At 46.1% G+C, this 26,750-nt stretch overlaps 1 protein-coding gene across 3 annotated transcripts in view; it reads left to right on the top strand.

Annotated features, from left to right (window-relative positions):
* Positions 1 to 26,750, top strand: part of ZBTB7C (zinc finger and BTB domain containing 7C) — a 317,379-nt gene that overhangs the window by 142,061 nt on the left and 148,568 nt on the right. Inside the window, exon 1 of one of the 3 annotated variants that reach the window (XM_089779457.1) lies at positions 22,102 to 22,231. The exons of the other annotated variants lie outside the window; for them this stretch is intronic. The gene's annotated coding sequence lies outside the window, so the exon portion shown is untranslated. Of the gene's footprint in view, positions 1 to 22,101; positions 22,232 to 26,750 lie in introns of those variants that run through there. 3 annotated transcript variants of the gene reach the window in all.

A 26,750-nucleotide genomic window follows, 5' to 3' on the forward strand; every position in this document is an offset into this window, starting at 1 on the left:
TTTGCAGAGGTGGCGGTTGAAAAGACTTGCGTGAAACATCTTGTTTTTGAATAAAACCGCTGAGGCTCAACTCCAGCCAGTGGGTCAGCTGTAGATTTCAGGGAGTTCAGCATGTGAGCATCTGAGGGTCCACATGGGATTTAAACATTGTTCTGAAAGTCAGAATGAGTTAGCGCCGGGCCTGCTCCTGTATTACCCATGCACTATAATAATAATAAATAATAATTAGTCATTGCTATTGACCCTGAGTCTCCATTGCCCTGCACCTTGTGTAGTCATTTACACTAGTGCAGTATAAGTGTAAAACAGGGATAAAGTGATGCCATTGTTACACCCACTTTGCACTGCAGTAAAACAATTAAAAATCAAGCTCATTGTGGTTAGTGGCTAATTATAGCCACACTGCAGGATTGAGGCCATTGTTACCTTCTGTCTTAGTGTAGTTTCCATTATTGTGTGTGACTCATTAGTGTACACGCTGGATGTACGTTTGTAGGTAAAATGGAGCACGGATAAGTGCCCATGCTCTATTGCACAGTGAATAAGCCACTGACCTGATGCTAACTGCCACGGCAGAGGACGTGTTTTTTGTTTTGTGCATCATCTTTAATGGGGAGGGAGGGCAGGGGAACATATTAGCTACATGGTCGCTAAGCACGAAGCAGTTGCTCTTGGCAAGGGGATGATAAAATGAGATCCAAAACACAGACTGGTTTGGAACAAGGGCGTGTGTAATGCATGTCTGCTGGCCTGCGAGGTTGTTAGAGAAACAGAAGGGGAGTTCCTGCGTCAGTGGGGAGGAGAGTAGGGCTTTGTCCGGTCTGGCTGTGGTAAAGCCTTCTACACCAGCGTTGTGATTTATTTATTTGTTCTGGTTCACGAGAACTTGCCTTTCTCCAGGACTGGCCCTCGGACTGTATGTTTCTGATGAGAAAATCGTCTGTTTCCAAATGGAGAGCGATAGCTGCCGCCAAACCTCCCCAAGCCAGCTCCCCTCTCCGCACTAATAGCTTACCCACGTTCAGTCTCTACAAGCTACCCACTAAGCAAAAGCCTTGCGAAACCTGGAAAGTCAACAAACTCAGGTCCTGCTGGGCCATGGCAGAGACACAAGGCCCAGAATCTAGGCTCTCTACTGGCTATGCCTTTAGAGCTGCCTCCTCCCATTTAAAACAGGTGATAGTTAACTGGAGCATAACAGTTTGATCCAGTGACCCAGGAGGACAGAAGTAGTGCTCACTGTAAGGTACCCAGGACCCAGCATTCTTAGGGTGCTTTCCATTAAAACCATTGAATTGCAATGGACTGGACACCTGTGCAGAATTTGAGATGCTGATGTGATGTGTGCCATGGGAGATACCATGAGAAGCTAGAGGCACTGCGCACCAGCTACAATCCGCATGTGGTGGTGGCAACACACCGCTGTGAGTGTTATTTGTTGGGTCTGCACTGACTGTCTTGATGTGTGGGTCTTGGGTGAAGCTCTGCAGTGTGCTTGGAGGTCATCATGCTCCAGCCCTCTCTACCTGTTGGCTTACTGTCATCAGCTGTAAGTGGGGCACCTTGAAGCCCAGCTCAGATAGAAGACTCCACGCTGGGGCCCTGATTGTTGGAACAGCAGAGATGCTGACCAGCCTGCTCTCTTTATTAAAGCTAGAAGGAGGCTCCGCCCTGCTTCAGACTGCTCACCCGGTGCCACCTGGTGCTGTCTCCTAACCCTGACTTTCTGGTTGGTCTCTGACTTGGTCTCTTCCTGGGATCTCACTCTTGGTTCCTGAGTTCAGCTCCTGGTTCTGATCCATGGCAGCCTTGCATGAGCCATTAGGCCCAGCCACCTGTCTCCTGGCCCTGACACTGACCAGGAGCTGTGTCCAAGACGCATGCATCGAGACAGTCAGTGCAGGCCCAACAAATGGTCTTTCTGTGGGACATGGCTCTAATGATGGCCCCTGTTGTGGACGGGCTAGATGGTGGCTGTCCCCTAAGCAAATCTACAAGGAGAAGGACACTCTTCCCCTGCTCTCTTGCACCCTCCAGCAGAACTCAGCTATTGAGTTACACAGAAGAATCAGGGCCTATCTGATAGCAACACTAGACCATGTAAAACCATGGACATTTGTTTTCATGAGTTCTGGATGCAGTCACATACTTTTCAAGCGGCTTACCATCATGCAGGCACAGCAACAAGTGACGGTACAAGCAATCTCCCTCGTGCTCTTTAACCCATCCTGCTTTGCTCTGAGTGCACATTCAGAGGTGATGGTCCTCGCTGTAAACCGATCAACTTTTCCCTTGGGTGGAAGAGAGGAGAAGGTGCTAAGCACAGAGCCCAAGTATATACTGACAACCATTAGGAAGAGATGGACAATTCAGATTATGGTTAAGCTACAGATGAGGTGATAGAGTCATGGTCATCTGCATCCTAAATCTTGTAAGGGCACTTGCTAGCTCACAATATAGACTGGATCAAAATAGAACTGGAAAATAGTCACATTCCAGCTGTAGATCATAGTCATCAAAGCCCAAGATATGTGTGTCAAGTGGTGACTTTAATTTGCTGTATAAGTACCGTCACAACGAAAAAACATGAGATAGTAAAAGGCTCTTTAATGTACTAGAGAAAGGTGAAATAGGAGTCAATGGGTGCCAGTTTAAAGCCAGATAAATTCAAACTGGAAACGGCAAATTTTTTTAACACTGTGGGGGTATGTCTACACTACCCTCCTAGTTCGAACTAGGAACTCATTTCACGAGGAGTAACAGTAGTTCGAACTAGGAAGCCTAGTTCGAACTACCTAGTTTGTGCCCTTTGTAGCCGCGCTGCACGGGGTTCAAACCAGCGGGGTTTTAAAAATGGCGGCTCCCCGCTTATGCAAATGAAGCCCGGGAAATTCAAATCCCGGGCTTCATTTGCAAGTGCGGTATGCCTACATTACCCCGCTAGTTCGAACTAGCGGGGTAGTGTAGACATACCCAGAGTGATTAAACAGTGGAGCATGTATCAAGGGAAGGAGTACTTTCTCCATCTTCAAGTCAAGACGGGATGCCTTTCTGGAAGATGCACTTTATCCAAACACAAATTATGGGGCTTAACACAGGAGTAACTGGGTGATATTACTGGTTGTCGCTGATATACAGGAAGTCAGATTAGATGACCTAATGATCCCTTTTAGCCTTAAAGTCTAAGGGTATGTCTACACTACAATGTTAGTTCGAACTAACGGACGTTAGTTCGAACTAACATTCATAGCCGCTACACTAGTGCTCTGCTAGTTTGAATTTGAATCGAACTAACGGAGCGCTTAGTTCGAACTAGGTAATCCTCATTTTATGGGGATTAAGCCTAGTTCGAACTAGCTAGTTCGAATTAAGGGGTGTGTAGCCCCTTCATTCGAACTAGTGGGAGGCTAGCCCTCCCCAGGTTTCCCTGGTGGCCACTCTGGCCAACACCAGGGAAACTCTATGCCCCCCTCCTGGCCCCGGACCTCTTAAAGGGGCACGGGCTGGCTACGGTGCCCGTGCCAGGTGCAAGCCTGCCAGCACCCAGCCAGCAGACCCTGCACCTGGCATGGATCGAGCCACCCACCCGATGTCCCCCAGCCCACCCCCTCTTCCCGGGACCAGGCTGGCGGCTCCCGGGAGCTTGCCCTGGACCGCAAGAGGCGGGCACCTTCCTGGGCTAGTGCGGACATCGTGGACCTCGTCCACAATCTCCGCACTAGGCACAGGAAAGTGGCCGTCTAGGCCAGGAGAGCTGCCAGCCTGGCCACCCAGGAGCAGGTGTGCATGAAAATCAAGGGGGTCCACTGAGACCCCCGACCCTGAGCCCTGAGCTTACAATGGCCGTCCTGGGTCAGACCAAAGGTCCATCTAGCCCAGTAGCCTGTCTGCCGACAGCGGCCAACCCTAGGGACCCTGGAGGGAATGGACCGAAGACACTGACCAAGCCATTTGTCTCGTGCCATCCCTCTCCAGCCTTCCACAAACCTTGGGCAGGGACACCACTCCTACCCCCTGGCTAATACCACTCCATGGACCCAACCTCCATGACTTGATCTCACTTCCCTTTCAACTCTGTTCTAGTTGTAGCCTTCACAGCCTCCTGCAGCAAGGAGTTCCACAGGTTAACTCTTTGCTTTGTCAAGAACAACTTTCTCTTACTAGTTTGAAGCCTGTTACCCATTCCTTTCCTTTGGTGTCCTCTAGTCCTTCTTTATGGGAACTCATGAAGAACTTTTATGAATGCACCCTCTCCACCCAACCCCTGCTTTTAGAGACCTCTATCCTGTCCCCGCTCCATCTCCTCTTTTCTAAGCTGAACAGTCCAAGTCTCTGTAGCCTCTCTTCATCTGGGACCTGTTCCCAACCCGTGATCATGTTAGTTGCCCTCCCCTCTCCCAGCCTTTCTCTTCCCCTCTCCCACCTCCTTTTCCCAGTCTCCCCCAGTTTTGTTCAATAAAGACAGAGTCAATGTTGGAAGAAACGTTATCTTTATTTTGTACATCAATAAGAAGGGGGGCTAGAGAAGGGTAAGTGGAAGGAGGTGAGGGAGGAATGGGGTACGAGCCCCCGATGGGGAGGACTGGGCTGGCTCTGCGGGCTTCTGGGGGTGGAAGCTCTCCTGCAGCCCCCCGATTGCCCCCTCTCCCCAGATGGCAGCCTGCGGCAAGTGCAGCCGGTCTGATGGCCGAGTGCTGTGATGTGCCCAGTGTGGGTAGTCCGGGCAATCCAAGCCAGGACTGCTTTGCAAGCGGGGCACCCCTTAGAACTGTCTGTCCGGGGTGGGGGTCGGGACCCTTTAAGCGTAGCCCTCGGCTAGCCTGAGACAGCATCTCCACGCTCTAAGTCCTCCTCTGATGCCCTGCCGGCACTGCTTCCGGTCATTCTTAAGCCCTGTTCAGAGTCCACTCAATGTGGACTTGCTAGTTCGAATTAGCAAAACGCTAATTCGAACTAGTTTTTAGTTCTAGACGCGTTAGTTCGAATTAGCTTAGTTCGAATTAACTAATTCGAACTAAGTTAGTTCGAATTAGCGCTCTAGTGTAGACGTACCCTCAGTATCTATGAATATGCATGTGCACTCCCATTTTGCCATAGCGTGGCTCTTTTATACACTTGCATTATAGAGTTAAGTTTGAAATACACTTGAAAGAGTGTTTCTGCTAAGTGATGCCAAAACTACTCCAATGAAATATTTGTGGCTTTTCAAAAAGGGGTATGGCAAAACTTTGCTAATTCAAACTAATGACTCCCTGCAGAATACTGAATTTTGGGAACCACTGTATACCATCACGAGATACAGACAAAAGATGCATGACAAAACACACCGTATTGTAATATCAAACAGAGCAGAACTTGATCTTATGGAACACCTTTCATATTCAGAGTATTTCAAAGCACTTTACAAAGTAATGAGCTGAATACTGACTGTGTGGCCAAATGGAGCATTCATTATGTGCTTAACAATAGCTCACACACATCCCTTTAGAGGAAAACCTGTTTCACAGAGAGGGAATATTGGACATGGCAGTTATCCAGAACACCTTATTTTAAAAAAAATACCATTAGCTCATGCATTGGACAGTCATCAGAGATGGTCAGAATGGGCCTCAATGTAATGCATGCCCTCACTGCTATACATGGGTATCTCTATGCCTGCATACCACTGAACACAAATGGATCATTGTAAACATCCTGGTGTGAGGGGCTTAGCTGTGACTGTTACAAAGTTGCATTGTGTCTATAACAGGGTTGGGATGAAGGTAAAGAGTTTTTGCTAGAGTGGATGTGTCTGAGAGACTGTAGTTGATGCATGTAATATCAATATTTAAATAGGCAGATGAGATGCTGGGAATGGACAACTGAGGATAGTTGGATCACTCGATGGTTTAAATTGCAGCAAGAAAGGTTTAGGTTGGACAGTAGAAAAAAATCCCAACTACCAAGGTAATTAAACACTGAATAAATTGCCTCTGGTGGTTGTAGAATCTCCATCATTGGAGATTTTTAAGAGCAGGTTATACGGCCAGCTGTCAGGGATGGGCTAGATGGTGCTTGATCCTTCAATGAGTGTAGGGGACTTGACTTAATGACCTCGCAAGGATCCTTCCTGTTCTGTGATTCCCTGTTCTGTTCATTCTCTATGAAGCACTTGCCCACAGCTCAGAGAGAAGGCTGATTAGAACACCTGCTGCCAGTTAAGGCCTATAGGCCCACTGTAAAAACCCTTCCCTCAGGCAAAGCAGGGGAGGAAGAAAAGGGACGGACCAGAGGAGAGAGACTGAGTGGAAGACAAACCCAGAAGGCAGCATGTTAACCGGGCCTGTTACAATCAAGACACCAGGAAAGAGGTACCCAGGGAGTGGTTGGGGAGGTGGCTTAGGAGGGGCCTCTATTCAGTGGGGCAAGGGCCAAGCCTCAGAGCCCCACTCGGGGCTACCTCATAGGGCCCTGGGCTGGAACCCAGAGCAAGTAGGTGGGACAAGGTTCCCCCCAACCCTCTTCCTGGTTGGTGGGCTGCCAGTAAGGAGCGGGGGTACCCTTGCCTTCTCAGCAGTGGTAGGGACACAGCGAGCCACTGAGGCACATATAAAGACCCTGCCAGGAAGCACAGGATCCGGGGGGGTTAGCCCAGACTTGCCACACAATGCACAAATGCATGCCTTCCTCCTTTTATTCCCATGCAGGTTTGCACAACAGCTTCTTTGGCTTAACTCATAGGTGTATTCATCATCTGTGCTCATTTATCAGTAGCCTTGCAAACCAGAGCCTGGTACTGGAGTTCAATGGTGCAGCTCAGCCCTCAAAGGGAGGGACATTAGCTCTGCAAGCTTATTTTGGAACAAGCTATAGCATCCACACCACAGGGAAGTCTCAAATTAGTCCGAGGCAGGCTTCCCTATGTGGACATGCTATCTTGATTTAGAGCCCCAGGAGGCAGGGGGAGGAATAACTTAGAATGGCCCTGGCGAGGAGCTATTTCAACATAGCAGCAGTGGAGTGTCCATGTACACCCTCTTCTAAAAGAGCTTTTTCGGAAGAGGCGTTATTCCTTGTGGAATGAGGTTTATCAACGTCGGAAAAAGCCTTCCACTATTTCAATTTTCTTTCGAAATAATACAATGGCTGTGTAGGTGTTAGTATTGTTTTTCTGGAATAACGGCTGTTTTTCTGGAATAATGGTGCCATGCCACGCACCCTTGGAGACTAACAAAAATACGCAGAATAATGAGCTTTTGTGGGAAAAACCTACTTCCTCAGATGAATTGGAGTGGAAAGAGCAGAAACCAAGATAGATATAGATGTAACAGCAAGAAGTACCTGTCAATTGCAGGATGTAATTGTTAATTGCATCTGTTCATCTACACAGCTTCTTCCTAGAACCCTGGTGTGACCGGAAGCCCAGGGACCTCACAGCTTCATTGCTGGGATGGATTAGCATTGTGCTCACTCTGTGACAAATCTCCAAGCAGGAAGAGATGCAGGAACCAGACAAACTGGTCCAAAGTCTGCATTTCCATCACTGCTCAGTCTCCATTTTCAGGCAGCCGGTGCTCACCGAGAGGCGGGGATAAGAGTGTGCCCTGTAGCCAAAGCTGTCTGCTGTGCTGTCATCCTGGAGCAGGGGATTTCCAGGGAACTTAGTGCTGGAGAGACGTCTGGTAGTACCTCTCCAGTGGAGCCATGCTGCCAAGGAGCTCTGTGGGGTGTGGTATCTCTAAGAAATGGTGAAGCTACCTCCTATGAGATGCTACACAAACTCAGCTTCCATTGACAAGTTAAAAATTACTTAGAAAAGTTAGATGTCTTCAAGTCAGCAGGGCCTGATGAAATGCATCCTAGGAAACTCAAGGAGCTGATAGCTAAAGGCTCAGATACCTCCTCTATCTCATTTGAAAAGTCATGGAAGTCAGAAGAGATTCCAGAAGGCAAATACCAGTGCCCTTCTATAAAAAGGGATATAAGAACAAACCAGGAAACTACAGACCAGTCAGTTTAACTTCTGTGCTAGGAAAGATAATGGAGCAAGTAATTAAGGAATTAATTTGCAAACACCTGGAAGATAATAAGGCGATAGGTAACAGCCAGCATGGATTTGTAAAGAACAAATCATGCCAAACCAACCTGATAGCTTTCTTTGATAGGATAATGAGTCTTGTGGATCCAGGAGAAGCGATGGATGTGGTATACCTAGACTTTAGTAAGGCATTTGATACAGACTCGCATAACTTTCTTATCAATAAACTAGGCAAATATAACCTAGATGGGGCTAATATAAGGTGGGTGCATAACTGGCTGCATAACTGTTCTCGGAGAATAATTATTAACGGTTCACAATCACGCTGGAAGGGCATAACAAGAGGGATTATGCAGGTGTCTGTTTTGGGACCAGTTCTGTTGAATATCTTCAACGATTTAGATGATGGCATAGAGAGTACGCTTATTAAGTTTGCAGATGATACCAAGCTGGGAGGGGTTGCAACTGCTTTGTAGGATAGGATCATAATTCAAAGTGATCTGGAGAAAGGATCTGAGATAAATAGGATGAAGTTTAATAAGGACATTAGGAAAAGCTTCCTCACGGTCAGTGTGGTTAAACACGGGAATAAATTGCCCAGGGAGGTTGTGGAATCTCCATCACTGGAGATATTTAAGAGCAAGTTGGACAGACATCTATTAGGGATGATATAGACCGTGATTGGCCCTGCCATGAGGGCAGGGGATTGGACTTGATGACCTCTCGAGGTCCCTTCCAGTTCTAGTGTTGTACAATTCTATGACTAATTGGCAATTTGGGGGCAGGGGCAGAGGGGAGACACAGGACTGGGTCTCAAATGTAGTTCTGGGACGTGGAACTGCAGCGGGTTGGTAGAATGCATACCTTGCTCTGTCATGACTGCTCGCAGTGCTGGGCAAAATCAGGCGGTGTAAAGGCCTCCTTCTGGAAGGAGGGCAGGCACTAGTCAAATCAACCAGAAAGGTTTTGGATGTGGGGAAATGCACATTAATGCAGCAACCAAAAGCTGCCCATCAGGGAACAAGAGGGAAATAGAAATGTACACGGGGGTCACACAGATGTGTCTGCATCCTGCAGAGAACTTTGCCCAAGACTGCAGCACCTTGGACAGGCCTGCACTGTCTGCCTTGCCATCGAGGGGTACATCTCCTGTGGCGTGAATACACCTGTGGGTAACCTGCCCTGTACTTCTCCACAGTCTAGAGAAGGAGACTGTCACCATGAAATCTTCACACTGTTGAAGTAATAACAATGACATTCATATCACCGACAAGCTTCCCCACACCCTTGTGTTGGAATCATTATTCCTCTGCCTGCCCTCTGACAGGGGAGTACAAAGGGGGCAATTACTCCAGGTCCCAGCAATTCAAAGGGGCTGGGACTCCCTGCTGCTGCCACCCCAGGCCTTTTAAATCACTGCTAGAGCTCCATGCGGTGTGTTCCATGTGGCTCTTAGGGCTGCCTGGGGAAGTGGAGGCACCACGTGCTCTGGGAGTCTGTGAGGGCTGGAAAGGATGGCACTCAGGGCTGGCTGCCCCTCTTCCTTCTAAGGCCCTGCCCCTTCCGGGAGCATGAAATTGGGCCCACCCACGCTTTGCCCAGGGGCCCACAGAGCCGGTCGTCTCCCCTGTTCCTTGGGCTGCAAGAAAAATGGGGGGCTGCAGTTTTCTTGTGAAATACAGCTTTTTCCACATGCCGCAACTTTTTATAGTTGCCACAAATTTGAGTGAGTTGCCTTCCAACCTGATGTTCGGGGTCACAAGGCCATAGGGATTTGGTCCAGCCATCCCTACATCTTGCTCGTCTTCAAGGGCCGTGTGGAACACTCAGTGTTTCTTCTGTGTTGCTGCCCTTAGGTGGGTGTGAGTGTGTACCCAGGGTTGGCATTCCTTGTAGGAGCACCTGGAGTAGTTTCCTGTTTTCAGCAGGAAGCGGGTAATGGTCCATGAACCTATATAACAACAGAAAGAGTGAAAAGGATCTGCTGTCTACACAGTATTTTCTTACCGTTTCCATTGTATATACATGAATCATGTGTATTTGTTTTGGATTTTTTATGGAACTGGAACTGACCTCACCAAAACCACAACGTCAACAAATAGTGGCCACAACTTGCTCACAGCCTTAATTGTTCCTTTTTTACAGGTCAGGAGGGGAAACACAGAAAGATAAAGTGATTTGGCCAATGTCACCTAGTGGGTCGGGGGCAGAGTGGAGACTAAACCCTGTTCATTACTGGCTCCTAGTTCCCTTCTTCCCACCACTGTCCAGCACTCCAGAGAGACTAAAACAGTGGGCTCCAACCTTTTTAACCACAAGATCACTTTTCAATTAAAGTGCAATGTAAGATCTACCTCAATCCAAATACCTTGCACTGCTTCCTTCCCACCCCTCTTTGAGGCCCTGCCCCTGCTCAGAGGCCTCACCCTGCTCACTGCATCCCACTTCATCCCTCATCCTCACTTCCTTCATCAGGCTGGGTTAGAGGTGGGGTGCAGGCTCTGGTCTTGCGCCAATGAGTTTGGAGTGTGAGAGGGGCTCTGGGCTTAGCCCAGGGTGGGGATTCAAGGTGCAGGCTCTGGGAATTTGTGTGCAGGGGGACTCACATCTGGGGCAGGAGGTTGGGTGCAGGAGGAGGTTCAGGGCTGGGACGGGTTCAGAAAGCAGGCTCTGGCTGGGCATCATTTAACTGAGACAGCTTCCAGTTGGTGGAGCAGTGGGGTTAAGGCAGGCTTACTCCTGCCCTGGCCCTGCACCACTCCTGCGAGCAGCTGGCATGTACAGCAGTGGCTCCATGGCACCATGTGCTGCCCCTCACCTACAGGCACTGAGCCCGCTGCTTCTACTGTCCACGGTTCCCCGTTACTCATCAATGAGAGCTGCAGGCAAAGAGAGCATGTGGGGACCCCCTGCTCTGCCTCTCTCAGGGGCTGCAGGGACATGCCAGCTAAATCCAGGAGTAGCAATTACCACAGGGATAATGACTCCAGCCACTTCAGGTTCGGCATTTTAGAACTCGCTACTCAAGGAATTAAATGGAAGTGTAAGAGAGAAATGAAAATGATGAAATGCACTGGTCAAAACCCAAAACTAACCCACTTTCAAGCAGTAACAGAAGTAACCACAACCCCCCATGTACGTGTTGGGTCGGGAGAGGAGGACAATGTGTGTTTGTGAGAATGACAGAGTGACAGAGATTTTGCATTGCTAAGCTCCCTCCATCCTCTTCTCTCTGGGTATGTCTACACTACCACCCTAGTTCGAACTCTACCCTAGTTCCACGAGGCATACAGATAGTTCGGAATGGCTTGCTAGTTCGAACTATCTAGCCCGTGCCGCGTGTAGCCGCGCGGCACGGGGTTCAAACAAGCCGGCATTTAAAAATGGCGCCGGCCGGCTTATGCAAATGAAGCCCGGGAAATTCAAATCCCGGGTTCATTTGCAAGTGCGGTATGCCTACATTACCCCGCTAGTTCGAACTAGCGGGGTAGTGTAGACATACCCTCTGTGTGGAGACAGGGTATAGGAGTTGGGGGAGGGAAGCAGAGCCTGTAGGGCTACCGCTTGGGGCGCCCCATTGTAGGGGGCGGTGCGCGGGGCTGCCGGGCTGGGCGGGAGCGGCACTGCACATGCTCCGCGTGCCCAGGGTGCTGCCACACATGCGCCGCGTGCCCAGAGGCGGGGCCACGCATGCGCCCCACTCTGGGGGCAGTGCCACGCATGCCCTGGGTGCCCGGGGGCGAGGAACACCGCACACCCGGGGGCGGAGCCACGCATGTGTCGCGCTCCCAGGAGTGGCGCCGCGCTCCTGGGGCGCGCGAATGCCTCGTGCCAGCCATGGAGGGAAGACACCCCAACCTCAGTGCCTCCTCTTTTCTCACTCCCACACCCTGCACAGCAAGCAGGAGGCTTCTGGGTGGGGGTGGGAGGGCACAGCTCCAAGGCAGGAGCAGCATGACAGTGGGTGGAGGGGCAACTGTAGTGCCAGCGCTTCATAGTTTCCAAACCAGTCAGGATCACCTATCAGAGGCGATGAGATCTACCAGTGGATCCTGATCTACTGGTTGGTGACCACTGGACTAAAACATAATGGGAAGCAGTCAGCCAAAGTATTAATGATGCATATGCAAGATTCTATGGAAATGACCTTTTTCAGCAGCATACTGAACAGCTGCAGCATGGGATCCTTTGAACATGTGCAAGAGGAGATAGAGCACCAGATCTTTGTCACTAGGGTCTCAGAAGGAATGCATTATTGGGCCGGCTCCTCATCTGGTATAAATCTATGTCCCTTGATATTAGTGATGCTACATCCCCCGTTCTCACTGCTGAGAACCTCAGACCATATTGGAACCTCCTGCTAATCATTACTTAGGTTATGTAGTACCTTGAGATGAGCCTTCTCATTAGAAGGCAGGGGCGGCCCGTCCATATAGACGAACTAGGTGGTCGCCTAGGGCGCCAAGTTAAATGGGGTGCCAAATGGTGGTGCAATATCATTGAGGGATTTGGAGGTGGGGGCGCCGATTGCATGGTTCTCCTAGGGTGCCAGTTGCTGGCAGCTAATCTAGGGCCACCACTGTTAGGAAGCACACCACAAACTGTTTTCCATGAGACTTTAGCAATGTATTTCCTTATGTACGAACTGAAATTACTTATGTCTCTAATTCTTTACAGCTAATTTAATTCTTCTTCCTCCACTCACTCTCTGCAGTATCTGAAGTGGAGAAATACTTTTTTCAACTGGATTTGGTTCAGTTACATTTTCCTGTGTATGAAGGGTTTCTTAGGGTCCTGATAGCTGTTTCTGTTCTGTAAGTTGTCACTGACAGGTACCTTTTTCCTATGGACTGACTTCCATCCTGCTGTGTTTCCTAACATCCCACAAACATATGGCTTCCTTGAGAGCCTTACTATGACAGGTCCACAACTGATTATTAGATGAGACTTTTCTGATTGTTCCCTATGTAAGGAATATGTATCTGTCTATCGGAAGATAGAACAAGCTAAAGGGAGCATAAGGAATGGTTTAGATTTGATAGATTTATCTTCACGAGTGACAAGAGAGATAACTCACCTGTAATTATGTCACTCATAAATTATCCTTCTGGTGTCTCTTCAAGAGTGAAGGTTAATGCTATGCCATTGCTGACCCGCATTTTATCTTTAGAATTTATATAACTTCTCATGCCTCTTTGGCAATGCTTTTTAATTGCTGGATAAGGGGTATTTATCTATTTTCTTGTGATGAACAGCTGCCCAGTTGTTGTCCATCTATCACCTGTGATCGGCTCCTGTTTTGTTTACTTTAAAACCAGAAATGAAGAATTATTCTATGAAATGTTGGAAGGGGGCGGTGTTTTACTCTCACCTGTCACTGCGGTATCTGAACACCTTCCATGGAAAATGGATTGGCAGGAATGAGATCCCTAGTGGGATTCATGGGATCTCTAACTCTTCTCCCTGTTCAGAGTATAAAATCAGTGCTTGGGGTGCAGTTGGTTTGTTTCTTAAAGTCTGTAAAGGCCCTTGAAGGCTCCTGCACAGTGCAAGTGGCAGCCAAAGTGCCTGGGACCTGACAGATACATGGGAGAAGCCAGTGCAGAGAAAATATCCTCAGATCGCAACATGTAGAAGCATTGGGCAGCTAGAAAGCAAAACTAACCTCAGCCCAGGCTTCCAGAAAATCTACCCAACAAACATAACTCGAATGGAAGAGAGGGAGTGAATCTGAAAGCAAAATCACTAATAGCAAAAAAAAAAAAAAAAAAATCAATAAATCTCACATTTGAAAATAAAAGGCAACTAACAGAAGGGACAATTATACAGTATCAGATAGCGACACAACCTGAATTCCAGCAGGATAGGAAATATGGAGCAAAAACCACTCAGGTGCTTCTAGATACAGATAAGGAAAGCAATTCCCATTTACCCGCAGAAATAAAGAAGAGGTCCTGATAAAACACTCCATGCCTGGATTGGATTAGGATTCTTGCTGTGAAAATTCATTACCAGCATGCAAAAGAATGAATATCTTGCAGCAGAGCTAAACTGACTACAAAACAACATTCATCTGGGGAAGAGCTGATTTGTTCAGAATAAATAGATTTCTTTCAAAAGGAGTGGGGGGAGTGCATCCATGGAAAACCTGTATCTCTGCCCTGACATTTATTATGCAAACAAGTGCACACCTCTCCAAAACCCGAAAGATTAGGACACTTCCAAATAGTGAATATAGCTGCTCAAAGTAACTTTGGGGCCAGGTTGTGATATGACTCACGGTGCTTTATTCCACAAGTAATTATCGACTTTAGTGGGACTTCTCGTGGGGTGAGATACTATTCAACATGAACAGGTGTATTGCAAGCTGACCCTTTATACTGCAAGTTCCTTTAAAACAGATCCAGAACAGCAGCAGGCTAGAATGTTCATGTGTGTGTGTATATGTGTGTGTGCGTGCGCGCATGCGCACACATATATAAGCTTATTTTTTGGTAATCTTTTGGGGCAACATAACCTACTTTTTATAACTTTGGCCCAGATTTTTAAAGGTATTTTGGTGCCTACCCAGGCACATAGGCTCCTCTGAAAATACTAGCTGTCTGTCTACCTAAAAAAAATCTGGCCCTTAGCCCTTACTAAGGCAAATTTACCACTGAATGGGGTAAATTTGAATGGGGAATTTTACTTCAGTAAGAGCTTTTCCCACAGTCCATGCCAGGGGGGAGCAAAGGAGCAGTTGCCCTGGGGCCCAGTGAATCAAAGGGGCCCAGGGTTCCTGGCAGCTGCCACTGATACAGCCCTGGGCCTTTTAAATTGCTGCTGGAGCACCATGTGGCTCTAAAGGCTGGGGGGAAGGGCTGGGTGCCTATGGCCCTCCTCCTTCTACATGAGGCCCCGCCCCTTCCAGGGTGCAGAGCCGGACATCTTGCCCAGGGGCTCACTCCCCACAGTGGTGGGATGTAACCTTTAATCTCCTTTTCCTGCTCAGCACTGGGGACTACGGAACTGATCTTGTACTCTTGATGTACTTCAGCAGACACCTGTGACTGCATAAAGCCCCGTTGAAGACAATAGGCATCTGCCCACTGCATCAAATTGCAGGACTGTCTTTTATGGTGTTCCAGGCATAATAATGAGAGGCGGGCAGAGTGTATGAACAGCTCATAGTGATTACCGTGGGATAAGCTGTCGGGGGGATAAAGGGGAAATGGGATATGCATGTAAATAAAATGGGTCTGGACATCTTAAACTCAAAACTCTGGTCATCTGAAGAAGTGGGCTGTGCCCATGAAAGCTCATGATCCCATCTACATGTTTTGTTAGTCTATAAAGTGCTACCAGACTATTTGTTGTTTTTTAAGTTTATCCTGTACAGACTAACTCGGCTACCCCTCTGAAGCTTATTTTACTTTATTTATCCATTTGCATGAACAAAAGTTCTGGCCCCACTGAAACCCCCATTGACTTCCGTGGGCCAAGACTGCACTGAAGATTTTGAGCAGAAAGCTTGGGACAAACAAGCTTTCCCTACCCTTCTGACCCCCACACACAAAAAAATCAGCTTTGTGCATGCCGTGAGGTCACCTGTGTCACCAAATGGAACAGTTTGCATACATAACAACTCGCATGTTGTGCATCTTCTTCACCTTCAAGAGCTAAACACAGAGGAAACGTCACTAGTCTCTGGCCACAACTTGGCTGTTCTTTTTATTTATTAATTGTGTTTATTATGGTAATGACTAAGGCCCAGTCAAGATGGCACCCCGTTGTGCTAGGTGCTGTACAGACACATAGTAATAGGCGGTCTCTGCCCCCAAAGAGCTTAGAAAGCTTGTCTCACTTCGCCCTTCCAGTCCTTATCACAGGACTGCACAAACCTCTTCAGATCATAAAGTGGAAGAATAGGACTGAAGTCTCTTGAACAATGAGGACTGTGAATGTCAGAGGCTGGTTACAGGCCGTGGGAAGGAAAAAGCCTTGCACATTCTTTTTTGGCTAACAGAGGAGCCTCTCGGATTGGTTTGGGACTGCTGGTTTTTGTTTTCCATCTGCTGTGTTTAGTCAGTGCACGGGGCCTACATTGCTCCCCAGCATGGGTTCCCTCTTGTACTTCTCCAACACTGCTCTGCTAATGGGATCTGACTTGATGGCTTTGAATGTTTAAATGAATTAAATACAGCTGCTAGGAAAATATAAGTAACCTGACGGCACTGTGGCTCCTTAGTCGACATTATAATTACAGCAGCACTTGCCTGAGAATGCCGTGCTCGCTGGCTTGTTTTTAAAATCACTCCAAACCTGCCCTTTGATCAATTGCTTCATCCCCTTTTCTCCCTTCTCCTCTTCCTCATTCAGTGTCTAACTCTTCTCCCTTCCTCACTCCTCTGTCTCCTCACTGCTCCTTAACCAGGTACCTAGGTGGGTGGGTTAGCTACCCTGATTGGTCACAAAGAGTGAAACATGGCAAATCTCCTCTCACAATCTGGGGCTGAACGGATACCCTGGATCTCCTCCATTAGTGCTGAGTGTGTTGCCCTCTAGTTTAAATAACAATAATAACAATACCTGTCTCTTCGACAGCACTTTCCATCAGTAGATCTCAAAGCCCATCACAGTCTTTCATGTATTTATCCTCACTTCACTATCCTGTGAAGTAGAGAAGTGCTATTATCAGCATCTTCTTCCTCTATATTGTACATACGGTAGTTTGAAGCTGACAGCAATCCCATTGAGAATTGAAGAATTAAGTATACACTCCACAAAGCCAAATCCCATACAGTTTTGCATCTGTCATGGAAACTGGACTGCTAGAGAGAATTATCTGAAAGTATGCTGCTCCTCCTACCATTTCAGCCCAAATCACTTCACACTAGTTCACAGTTTTACATGATTCCTTTTGAAACATTTACACAGGAAGCATTTACACAGGAAGCAACACTAGCAGCTTAATGATCTTCCCTAGTCAGTCACTGTGTTGCATCCCCGTTTAAAAGAATGGACAATGCCCACTAAGAATCATAGAACACTAGAACGGAAGGAACCTCGAGAAACCAAGTCCAATCCCCTACCCTCAAGGCAGGACCAAGCAATGTCTATATCATTCCTGATAGATGTCTGTCCAACTTGCTCTTAAATATCTCCAGAGATGGAGATTACACAGTCTTCCTAGGCAACTTATTCCAGTGTTTAACCACCCTGACAGTTAGAAAGTTTTTCCTAATGTCCAAAATAAATCTCCCTTTCTGCAGTTTAAGCCCATTGCTTCTTATCCTATCCTCAGAGGCCAAAGAGAACAATTTTTCCCCCTCCTCCCTGTGACACCCTTTTAGATACCTGAAAACTGCTATCATATCCCCTCTCAGTCTTCCCTTTCCAAACTAAACAAGTTAAGATCCTTCAGCTTTGCCTCATAGCTCATGTTTTCTAGATTTTTAATCATTCTTGTTGCTCTTTTCTGGAACTTCTCTAATTTCGCCACATCTTTCTTGAAATGTGGTGCCTAGAACTAGACACAATACTCTAGTCGAGGCCTAATCAGTGCAGAATAGAGCGGAAGAATGACTTCTCGTGTCTTGCTCATAACACTCTTCTTAATGCATCCCAGAATCATGTTTGCTTTTTTTGCAACAGTGTCACACTGTTGACTCATATTTAGCTTGTGGTGCACTATGACCCCTGGATTCCTGTCAGCAGTACTCCTTCCTAGACAGTCGCTGCCCATTCTGTATGTGTGAAACTGACCGTTCCTAAATGGACTACTTTGTCCTAATTAAACTTCATCCTATTTACCTCAGACCATTTCTCGTAAGGGTCAGACAGAGGAGTTACATTTCCACAAGAACCACAGAAGATGTTTGCAATCAAGCCCCAGGTCAAGAAACTCATGGCTGGTTTCTTGTATATGATTCACTGAAAGATCTATTAAAATGTGAACTTTTGGAGCAGATTTTCACTCAGTGAGACGAATTAGGGTTGCATATCAGAACCCAGAGTGGAGTTCAAGCTGGAGAATTTCAAACACTCTACAACTAGGGCTGTGGAGTGGGGGTGTTTGGCAGGATTTTTATTCAGCTCCACCCCCAATGTGAAGTTTCAATACAAAGGGATTAAGTGTGTGCTTATCTTCCCTAGTTACATCCCCTTTGGCATCTTAGACTGGTGCTTGAGGCCTGCTAGACAGGTAATCTGGAACATAGTTCTGACTTAATGGACTGCAGGAGCCGTGGCTGATTAATAGTGTGGATGTGCTTGTCCAATTCTAAGGATGCTTCTAGTCTACTATATATTTGAGAGTGTTTATCTGTGTCGGAGTGAATGAGTAAATGAGTCTGTGTGTCTATTAGTTTGTTCAAGAACCCCTCCTACACAGTAAGAACCAGGGTCACCAAATTTGGTATGAATTTTCATCTTATCACAACTTACAGTAATTTGGTTGTGCCAGGATAATGGGATGTGCTTGGGATGTGATTGTTTCTCATAATATGGAAAGGAGGGATCTGCTAGCAGGGATAGTTGTACTGTATAATGACCACAGGGGCAGCAAGGGGCCAGCGATGGGGACCAGGACAGCAGAAACTCCATTGGGGCAGTAGGGGACAGTGGTGGAGAAGGGAACAGCTGTCTATTATATATTTGAGAGAGTTTGTGTGTCAGTCCCCCAGCTGGGGAACATGCACTTCTCCCCAGGCTGTGCCTCCTGTAGCTGCAGGGGCTATGGAGAGGCACTTCTCACCTGGCTCAAGATGCTACAGTGAGAGAGGGCTGTCCCCAGGGCTCTGTCCCCAGGGCAGCCTGCCTTCTGAACCGCTCATCCCCTAGCCCCACCAGAGCAATGATTCAAATTAAGAAAAACAAAAATTAAATGAGTTAAGGACCCGAGCAATTCCAGGTAAATCTTCTAGTATACAGATAAGTATCATTACACTTGTGCGGGTGGTGATTGCAATGAGCAGACTTCTGGTTGTAATGATCAGATCTCTGCTCCCATACATTGTCTGCAGCATCAATCTCTGCTTATATTTGATCTGTTGACATATATCTGCCTTGAGTTGTTAAAAAATTGTCTATGCACTCAGTCTGAAGCACTGAACTGAGTGCGTATGATTGGAGCTGTAAACTTTATGAGATCTGCAGATTATGGTAAAATTTAAATTGGCTTGCCAATTGGGCTACTTTTATAAAAGAGAGTCATTCTGATGTCTTGCAGAATGCAACATGGTAATTTTCACTATTATGTCGATGCTATCCACATTAAGGAACAAAGCAGGTGCTCCTTGCAAGACTGGTTTTAATGCATTCAATTTTTATAGTTCATACACTATTATCTAGTGACTTTTCCTATTGGCTGTCCCTTTCCTTGAATTATGATTGTTTGCTTATTTCTGCGGTGGGAGTGCTGAGACATTCTGTTCGGTTTAGGGCTTTGTTGTTCTAAGCATCATATAAAAACACAGGAAGAAATTATCTCTAACAACCCATGGCTCCAATCCTGCAATCGATAGCAGACTGCTATGCCTGTCTGAACCCCTATCACTTCAGCTGGGCTCCACTTAGATGTAGTAGTTGTAGGAACAAAGCCTAAGAAATAAATCAGTAATAAATTCCCATAAATGTCTGGGGTAAAATGCAGAGATCTGTTAGAAAGATAAAGAATAATACCTAAGGTATTATAAATAAATGACCAAATAACAGTGCATATTAGAATTAATTTTCAGAACTATTTTTGAAGTTGGATTTTGAGAAGGTTACTTAGGGTTCAGCATCCAACCTGTACCTTAAACTGTGTCACTGCACTGTCTGGATGATGACTTCCTGTTTTATTGCTAATTATTATTCATTGCTGCCAGTCCTTCACTATTCATAACTCTGATAATAAGACTCTCGATTTCCATTGCAAAGAGTAACCCTGCGTTGGCAGAGGGCTGGTGAATATGACATAGTCGGTCTTTTACAGTCCGTATGCAGCAGCAATCAAAAAAGCTAACAGAATGTTAGGAACCATTTGGAAAGGGACAGATAATAAGACAAGTAAATATCATAATGCCACTATATAAATCTGTGGTTTACACCTACGCCTGGAATGCAGAGTGCAGTTCTGGTCACCCCATCTCAAAAAAAGATATATTAGAAATGGAAAAGATATAGAGGAAGGGCAGCAAAAATGATGAGGGGTATCGAACAGCTTCCAGATGAGGAGAGATTAATAAGAAAGGGGACCGTTCAGCTTGGAAATGGGATGACTAAAGGGGGATATGATAGAGGTCTATAAAATTGTGAATGATGTAAAGAAAAGGAATAAGGAACTATTATTTACCCCTTCACATAACGCCAGGCCAATCCTGGAGAGCTGGCAACCAATGTTCCCTTTAAGCATTTCCATGCATGTTGAGAATAAATTTGTATGTGCACCAAGACAGGTGCAAATGTGCACCACCAATAGAAACACAAAACCTAGCTGTGCTAATAGGCTGAGCGGCATTTGAAGCTCTTCTGAGTGGCCACACAAGCACAGCTTACAGGGAACACTGCTGGCAAACTTAGACACAACCCTATGCTCTGGGTGTCCCTCAGCTCTGACCGCAGATGCTGGGACTGAAGGATAAAAGATAGATCACTTGGTAATTCCCTCTGAAGCATTTGAAATTGGTCATTGTCAGAAAACAGGATACTGGGCTAGATAGACCATTGGTCTGTCCCAGTATGGCCGTTCTTATGTTTTTAGGATGCTCATCACAGTAGTAGCTGAATGGCAATTCTGAACATGAACTCTTTATCCTAAAGAGAATAATTGGGCTTTTCTTTGGCCACATCTACATGGAAGTTCAAATTAAGATATATATCTCCAGTTACATTAATCGCGTCACTGGAGTTGACATACCTTAATTTGAACTTTGGCGCCATCTCCCCAGCAGGAAGTTGACGGGATTAAACTAGACCCACTAAATCAAACGCCAGAAGATCAACCACCACAGTTGGATCTCTGTGTAAGCATAGACACGGCCTTATTGTTTCACTTGGGCCAGGATTTTACCCCCGTGGCAACTTTCTTTCTGTAAAAGTCTTGTTGTGTTTGCCTTTAACTCCCTACATTGCTAGCAGGTGCGAAGTTTGCTGGGACATGGTTAAGTGGGTTCTGCTGATTCACTAGTGATGGTGACTCCTTCTGTCATCTGGCTAGCAGTGACTTTACAGAGAGCATGGATATGGGACATAGGGAAAGCAGGGCTGAGGAAAGGACCCCAGGGACAAGCTGTGCCTGAGGGGAAAGTTTGAGCTGAATTCTGTCACCGTGGAGATTTCTTGGCTAATGAAGCCAAACCCCAAGAAAGTGCCTTTGTGTTTGTTGGCTTTAAGACAGCAATTCCCATAACTGGCAATGTCAGGGAAGATGAAAAAAAATGATTTTAAAAGTGTTGAGCAACTAAAATGAGTAGATGGTTGTAACGGTAATGAGCAGAATGGAGACACTCTTAGCCAGCCTGTACCAGCATCTGCTTTCCAGTTCAACAAAAGGTGTTAATCCAATAGCTGTTCAGTAATGCTGTCTAGCCAGGAGAGGTTTATTTAACAGATAGGAAAAATATCTCTGTCAGGGAGTGATTTGCGTGGTTTCTCTGGGTGGAAGTAAGTCCTCCAGTTTCTCATTATCAGAGTAGCTCTTGAATTATAACATTAGCCAATGCACCCACACATATTGCAATAATGCTCCATGTGTTTGTGTATGCATGCTGTTGTCCTTTGCTAGATTAAATCAGCATTGTTCAGTTGTGTGTCAGGCCTTTTACTGCAAATACCTGACGAAGATCCTCCTTTAAATCAAGTAGGGGTCTTTGTATCTGGAGCAGGAGAATCTGAATTTTATTCCTTCTGGTGCCAGGAGACTCCAGATTACCCACATCCTGCAGCATAGCAACAGGCATGACACCTACACAGCTGTAAACTTTTTTGTGTATTGAAACAGAGCCTCTCCTCTACTTCCCAGTTCTTAAATTAATGACTTAAAGTTCCATGTCTTAATATACTCATCAGCCGGAGATGGTCAGATAGAGATAGATAGAGAGCCCCCTTGTCTTTTGCAGGTTTTTGCAGTGGCAGCTCCTTCCAGCTATTCACGTCAGGTGGGGCATGGATCCATGGGCCAGTGCTCTTGAAAAGTCTCTGAGAAGAACCCTTGAGTGTGCCAACCCGTTAGGGTTACGCTCTCTCATTAAGGTAAGGCACTTGATTTTACCACCCTGGGAGTGCGTCTAGACTACACCTCTCTGTCGACAGAGGGATGCAAATCAAGCACATCGAAATTGCTAATGAAGCCAGGATTTAAATATTCCTGGCTTCATTAGCATAAACATGGCCACCGTTTTTTTTTAAACAGATTTAAAAAAAAAAAAAAGCAGTCTAGGCACGGATCTGTCGAAAATAAACCCTTTTTGACAGATCCTGTAGTCCTCAAAAAATGAGGTTTACAGGATCTGTTGAAAAAGGCTTTATTTTTGACAGATCTGCGCCTAACCTTTTTTTTCCCGAAAAAACTCCATTTTGATGTGCTTGATTTATGCCGTATTTATGCCAGTGAGGTGTGGGATATTTAAATCCCAGCTTCATTAGCAATTTTGACAAGCTTGATTTGCATCCCTCTGTCGACAGAGGGATGCAGTCTAGACATAGCCTGGGAGTGGTGTCATGGACCTTGAGTGACCCTGCTTCACATTGTAAGCTTCCTTCAATGAGTCCACTTGAGTTGGACACCTGAGAGTGACTTGTACACCCAAAAGGGAACCCTGCACCCCCACCTGCCCCAAACTGCAGTAACTCCTAGCCAGCATGGCGAAAGCTGCAGGGTTCATTAGCTCCTGGTGCACAGAATAGAAAGTCCTTGGTTGGCACAAAGAACAAAATGTTACAGTGTGGTCCATCTCAGCTAGGGTTGCCAGGTGTCTGGTATTCACCCGGACTGTCTGGTATTTTCGCCTCCTGTCCGGTAAAAATATTCAGAGAATATCAGACACCTAAAATGTCCGGTATTTTCTGATTTTTTCCCCTCCGGCCAACAGGTGAAAATGCCGGGCACCTGGCAACCCTACAAACGCTCATCGCCTGGCCTCCCCCCACCCTCAAGTCCCCTCCTGGCTCCCAACACCCCCAGCCCCCGACCTCAGCCCCCATGCTTACCTGGTTCTGTAAGGCTGCTGCATAAAATGGCAGCTGACCAAGGGGAAGCAATGCTTCCCCTGGGTCTTAGTGCTCAACTTTTCCCCTGTTCCTATCCCTGCACTCACTTTTAAAGGGGACATGCTGTTTTATTTAATTTTTTTTTTTTTTGCTTAAGTCTTTTTTTGCTCAACAATTTTGGTCTCCCCCCCCCCCCTTTTTTTTCCTTCAACAGAATTTTTTCCCAGTGTTTTTTTTGTTTTGGGGGGGGAGGGTATTCGGTATTTTTGTTTCAACCATCTGGCAACCCTAATCTCAGCCCAGAGCTCAGCGCCCTCTGGTCCCTTATTCCCCAGACCAGGAGAGTCTTTCCCCCCTTCCAATACCTCCACACTCACTGCACCCCACTGCCCCTGTCCTTTGTTCTTGTTCCCTGACAAACACAGTCACGTGGCCCTCCTTCTCAGCCCTTTGTTCTCCAGCTGGTCAAACATGGCTGCCTTCTTACGGCAGGATAGGTGATCCATGGCTGTTAGCTGCTAAGTGCCAAATGTCCTGGCACTTGCAGTGGCATTGTCTGCTTTGTCAGACTCCCCCATGGACATGGGGCCAAGGCCTCAGATAGGCAGGCATCAGTCGCACCTGGGTAAACAACCTTTCCCCACCACCTACTTAGCCGTGCATAGGGGAAACTGAGGCATAGACAATATTCATGCAAAATATTGCAGATGATTCCCGGTCTGGCACACCAGGCGGAAGGGCACAGAGCTCAGCGTGCTAATGAGAGGCAAAGTCTTCCCTTATAGCAATTCTGTGCTAGGAAGCATAAATTCATGGGACATCTGCCGTGACATGTTAATGAGGCATTCAGAGTCAAAAGAGGTTAATTAGAAACCTGACTCTATGTCCAGTAGGAGGTGTTTGGTTCATCCAGAATTCAGCCCAGCTAGCTAAAAGGGAAACTTGTGGCTACAAGAAAAGCCACAATACAGCCCAGTTGTTAGGCCTTATCATCTCTTTCAGACTCTGGGGAATACAAGAAGAGAACACGTTTCTGGATTGGCTCAAAGCAAATGGCCTCCCATTCTGGAAGGACAGCAGGAAGCAGTGCCTCTTTTGTTCTGCTGGCTGTGCTCTAGTCTGGTAGTTATGCGGAGAGGGTGATGATTTGTTTGCTGTCTTCAGAAAATGTCCCGATCTGCTCTTGAAACGCAGGTCGCTTATCACGCCTATTTAGAATGGAACCATCATGCACCACAGCCTCTTGTGTAGCCCAGCACATTATGTTGACTCTCCTAGGAGGCTCCTTCTGGACTACAATTGGTGACCCTGGACTTTGTTGCAAACCATGTTGTCTGAGGGGACTGTATCTGGGACCTTCATCAGCAAATATAGAGGTCCCCATCTCCAAAATAGAAAGGAGAATTCTATTGGGGTGTTATCGTTGCTGTTGTCAGCCACTAGAGGAAAACCTGACTTTGATCAAACCAATGGGAATTTTCAGTCAGGCTAGGATTTCACCCAATGATCTCATACGCCAAACCAGTCCGTTGCAGGTACCCACTGACTTCAGTGGGAGATTTGCCTGACTAGGGACTGCAGGGATAAGACCTGTGGTTATGTTGACAATGGACCACATTAAGCTTTTTGCCCCTTTGTTGTTGACTTTCTGCTATTTAGCACCAAATGAGCCATTTAGTCCAGAGCAGAGTGGTTACTCATCAGCTAATGATCTGAACTGGGGCTGGGGCTAGGAAAGGAGGTCAGGCTTTAAGTGCACAAGGTCAGAAGAGCTCCAGAGTCTCAAAAGCAAACAGCATCATTAGTGACAGAAAAGGCTCGCTTTTGCTGTGCGATTATACCACTGGCTTTGCAGTCTGTACTGTGAGATCACTGAACACAGTGCAGCCAAGGGGATGTTGCACAAACCTCTGTGCAATATAAAAGTTACCTGTGACTGCAGGCATTGCTTACTGTGTAAATAAATGTCATTATTTAAGACCTGAGCTGTGTGACAAAGGCAAATACAGCACACTGAAGGGGTTCTGTTCCCTTTTCACTACTTGAACTTGTGTAAACTATAATTATTGCACACATTTAATATTTTTTTAAAATACTTGAAGCCCCTTATTTGTTTATTTGGGTACATTAGCCTACTTGTAGATTTGAAGAGAAAATGGAATTGGCACCATTTCATAACACAATGTCCCATAGAGGCTGGTTCAGGATTCCAATAGAAGAGGAAGGAGGAAACCAACCAGGAAATGCACATAAGCAGTCTCAGGCTACATCTAGATTTCTAGATCTTCCAGAAAAGCTTATTTCGAAAGAGAGCGTCCACGCAGCAAAAGCACAATGAAAAAGAGATCTGCTTTTTCGAAAGATAGCATCCCCATTGATCGGACGTTATCTCGCATTTAAGTTGTGATTAGTATGGACGGAGTGGCCACCAGGGCCCCCGTATTATTTCCTGGAGTCTTCTTCTTTCGAAAGAACTCCCTCTTCTGCATCCACACATGATTTTTTTCCGAGAAAGCTTTTTTGGAAAAAGGCTTCTTCCTCATAGAAAGAAGTTTACTGCTGTCGGAAAAACCTCTCCATTCTTTCGACTTTCTATTAAAAGAACTCAATGGCAGTCTGGACGCAAGTATTGTTTTTCTGGAAAAGCAGCTGTTTTTCCAGAGAAATGCTGTAGTGTAGATTCACCCAGTAGTTTGTTGTCTCCACCGTTGACTGAGACTCCAGCTGTAAATGACTACTTAGAGCCATCATCTTTTATGTTCTGTTGGCATCTTCTAATTTAAAATTTAGCAAATATGAAAAAATCAAATTTTATCTGCCTATGTCAAATGTAAACAACTAGATTAAGCACAGTGCATGACTATTTTCTGTTATTTGAATGACTCCAACTCTGCCGCATTCTGCTAGATCCTAGAGAAACACCAATTGTGTTGTATCTTCGTTGACTGTTGAAAATCCACTGTTTAAAAAAAATATATCTTCCTGTTCAAATCCAAATTTCAGGCCATGTTAAGCTGAAGACTTAAGCCTATCTGGATTCTTCATCCATTTCTAGTTTCTAATCAGTTTTGCTTTCACTGCTGCCACAGTGTTGCTAGGTTTGAGTTCCACAAAACAGTGTACTGTAGCAAGTAGTAAACTCAAAAGATTTTTCCATGAGAAAAAATTATTTGGTTTGTTTTAGTGAAGATGTTTGTGTTCTGACCAGGCCAGATATTGAAAAGGTGATTAAAAAAATGTGCTTTCAGAAGTGCACCTATGGTTGTGCATGCAAATCAGGTAAATGCACATGCAATGTGCCAATTAGGCAAAACACTGAAGCTCTGATTCAGGGAAACACTGACACATATGAAAGCAGTGGGATATCAGCACATATTTCAAATGAAGATAATACAGTTACCCACTCTGTTCCAAATACTATGTGGTTGGCTCATTCCAGTGCTACATTTCTATGACTTCCACTTCAGCACAACTACCGTCCACTTAGAATCCCTTGAATTAAAGTGTGCCACATTTTAGACTCTGTATATTCCATTAGTTAATCTAGCATCTTAGATACCTG

This window comes from Pelodiscus sinensis, chromosome 6, assembly GCF_052426305.1.
Source record: "Pelodiscus sinensis isolate ZL-2025 chromosome 6, ASM5242630v1, whole genome shotgun sequence".
Lineage (NCBI taxonomy): Eukaryota > Metazoa > Chordata > Testudines > Trionychidae > Pelodiscus > Pelodiscus sinensis.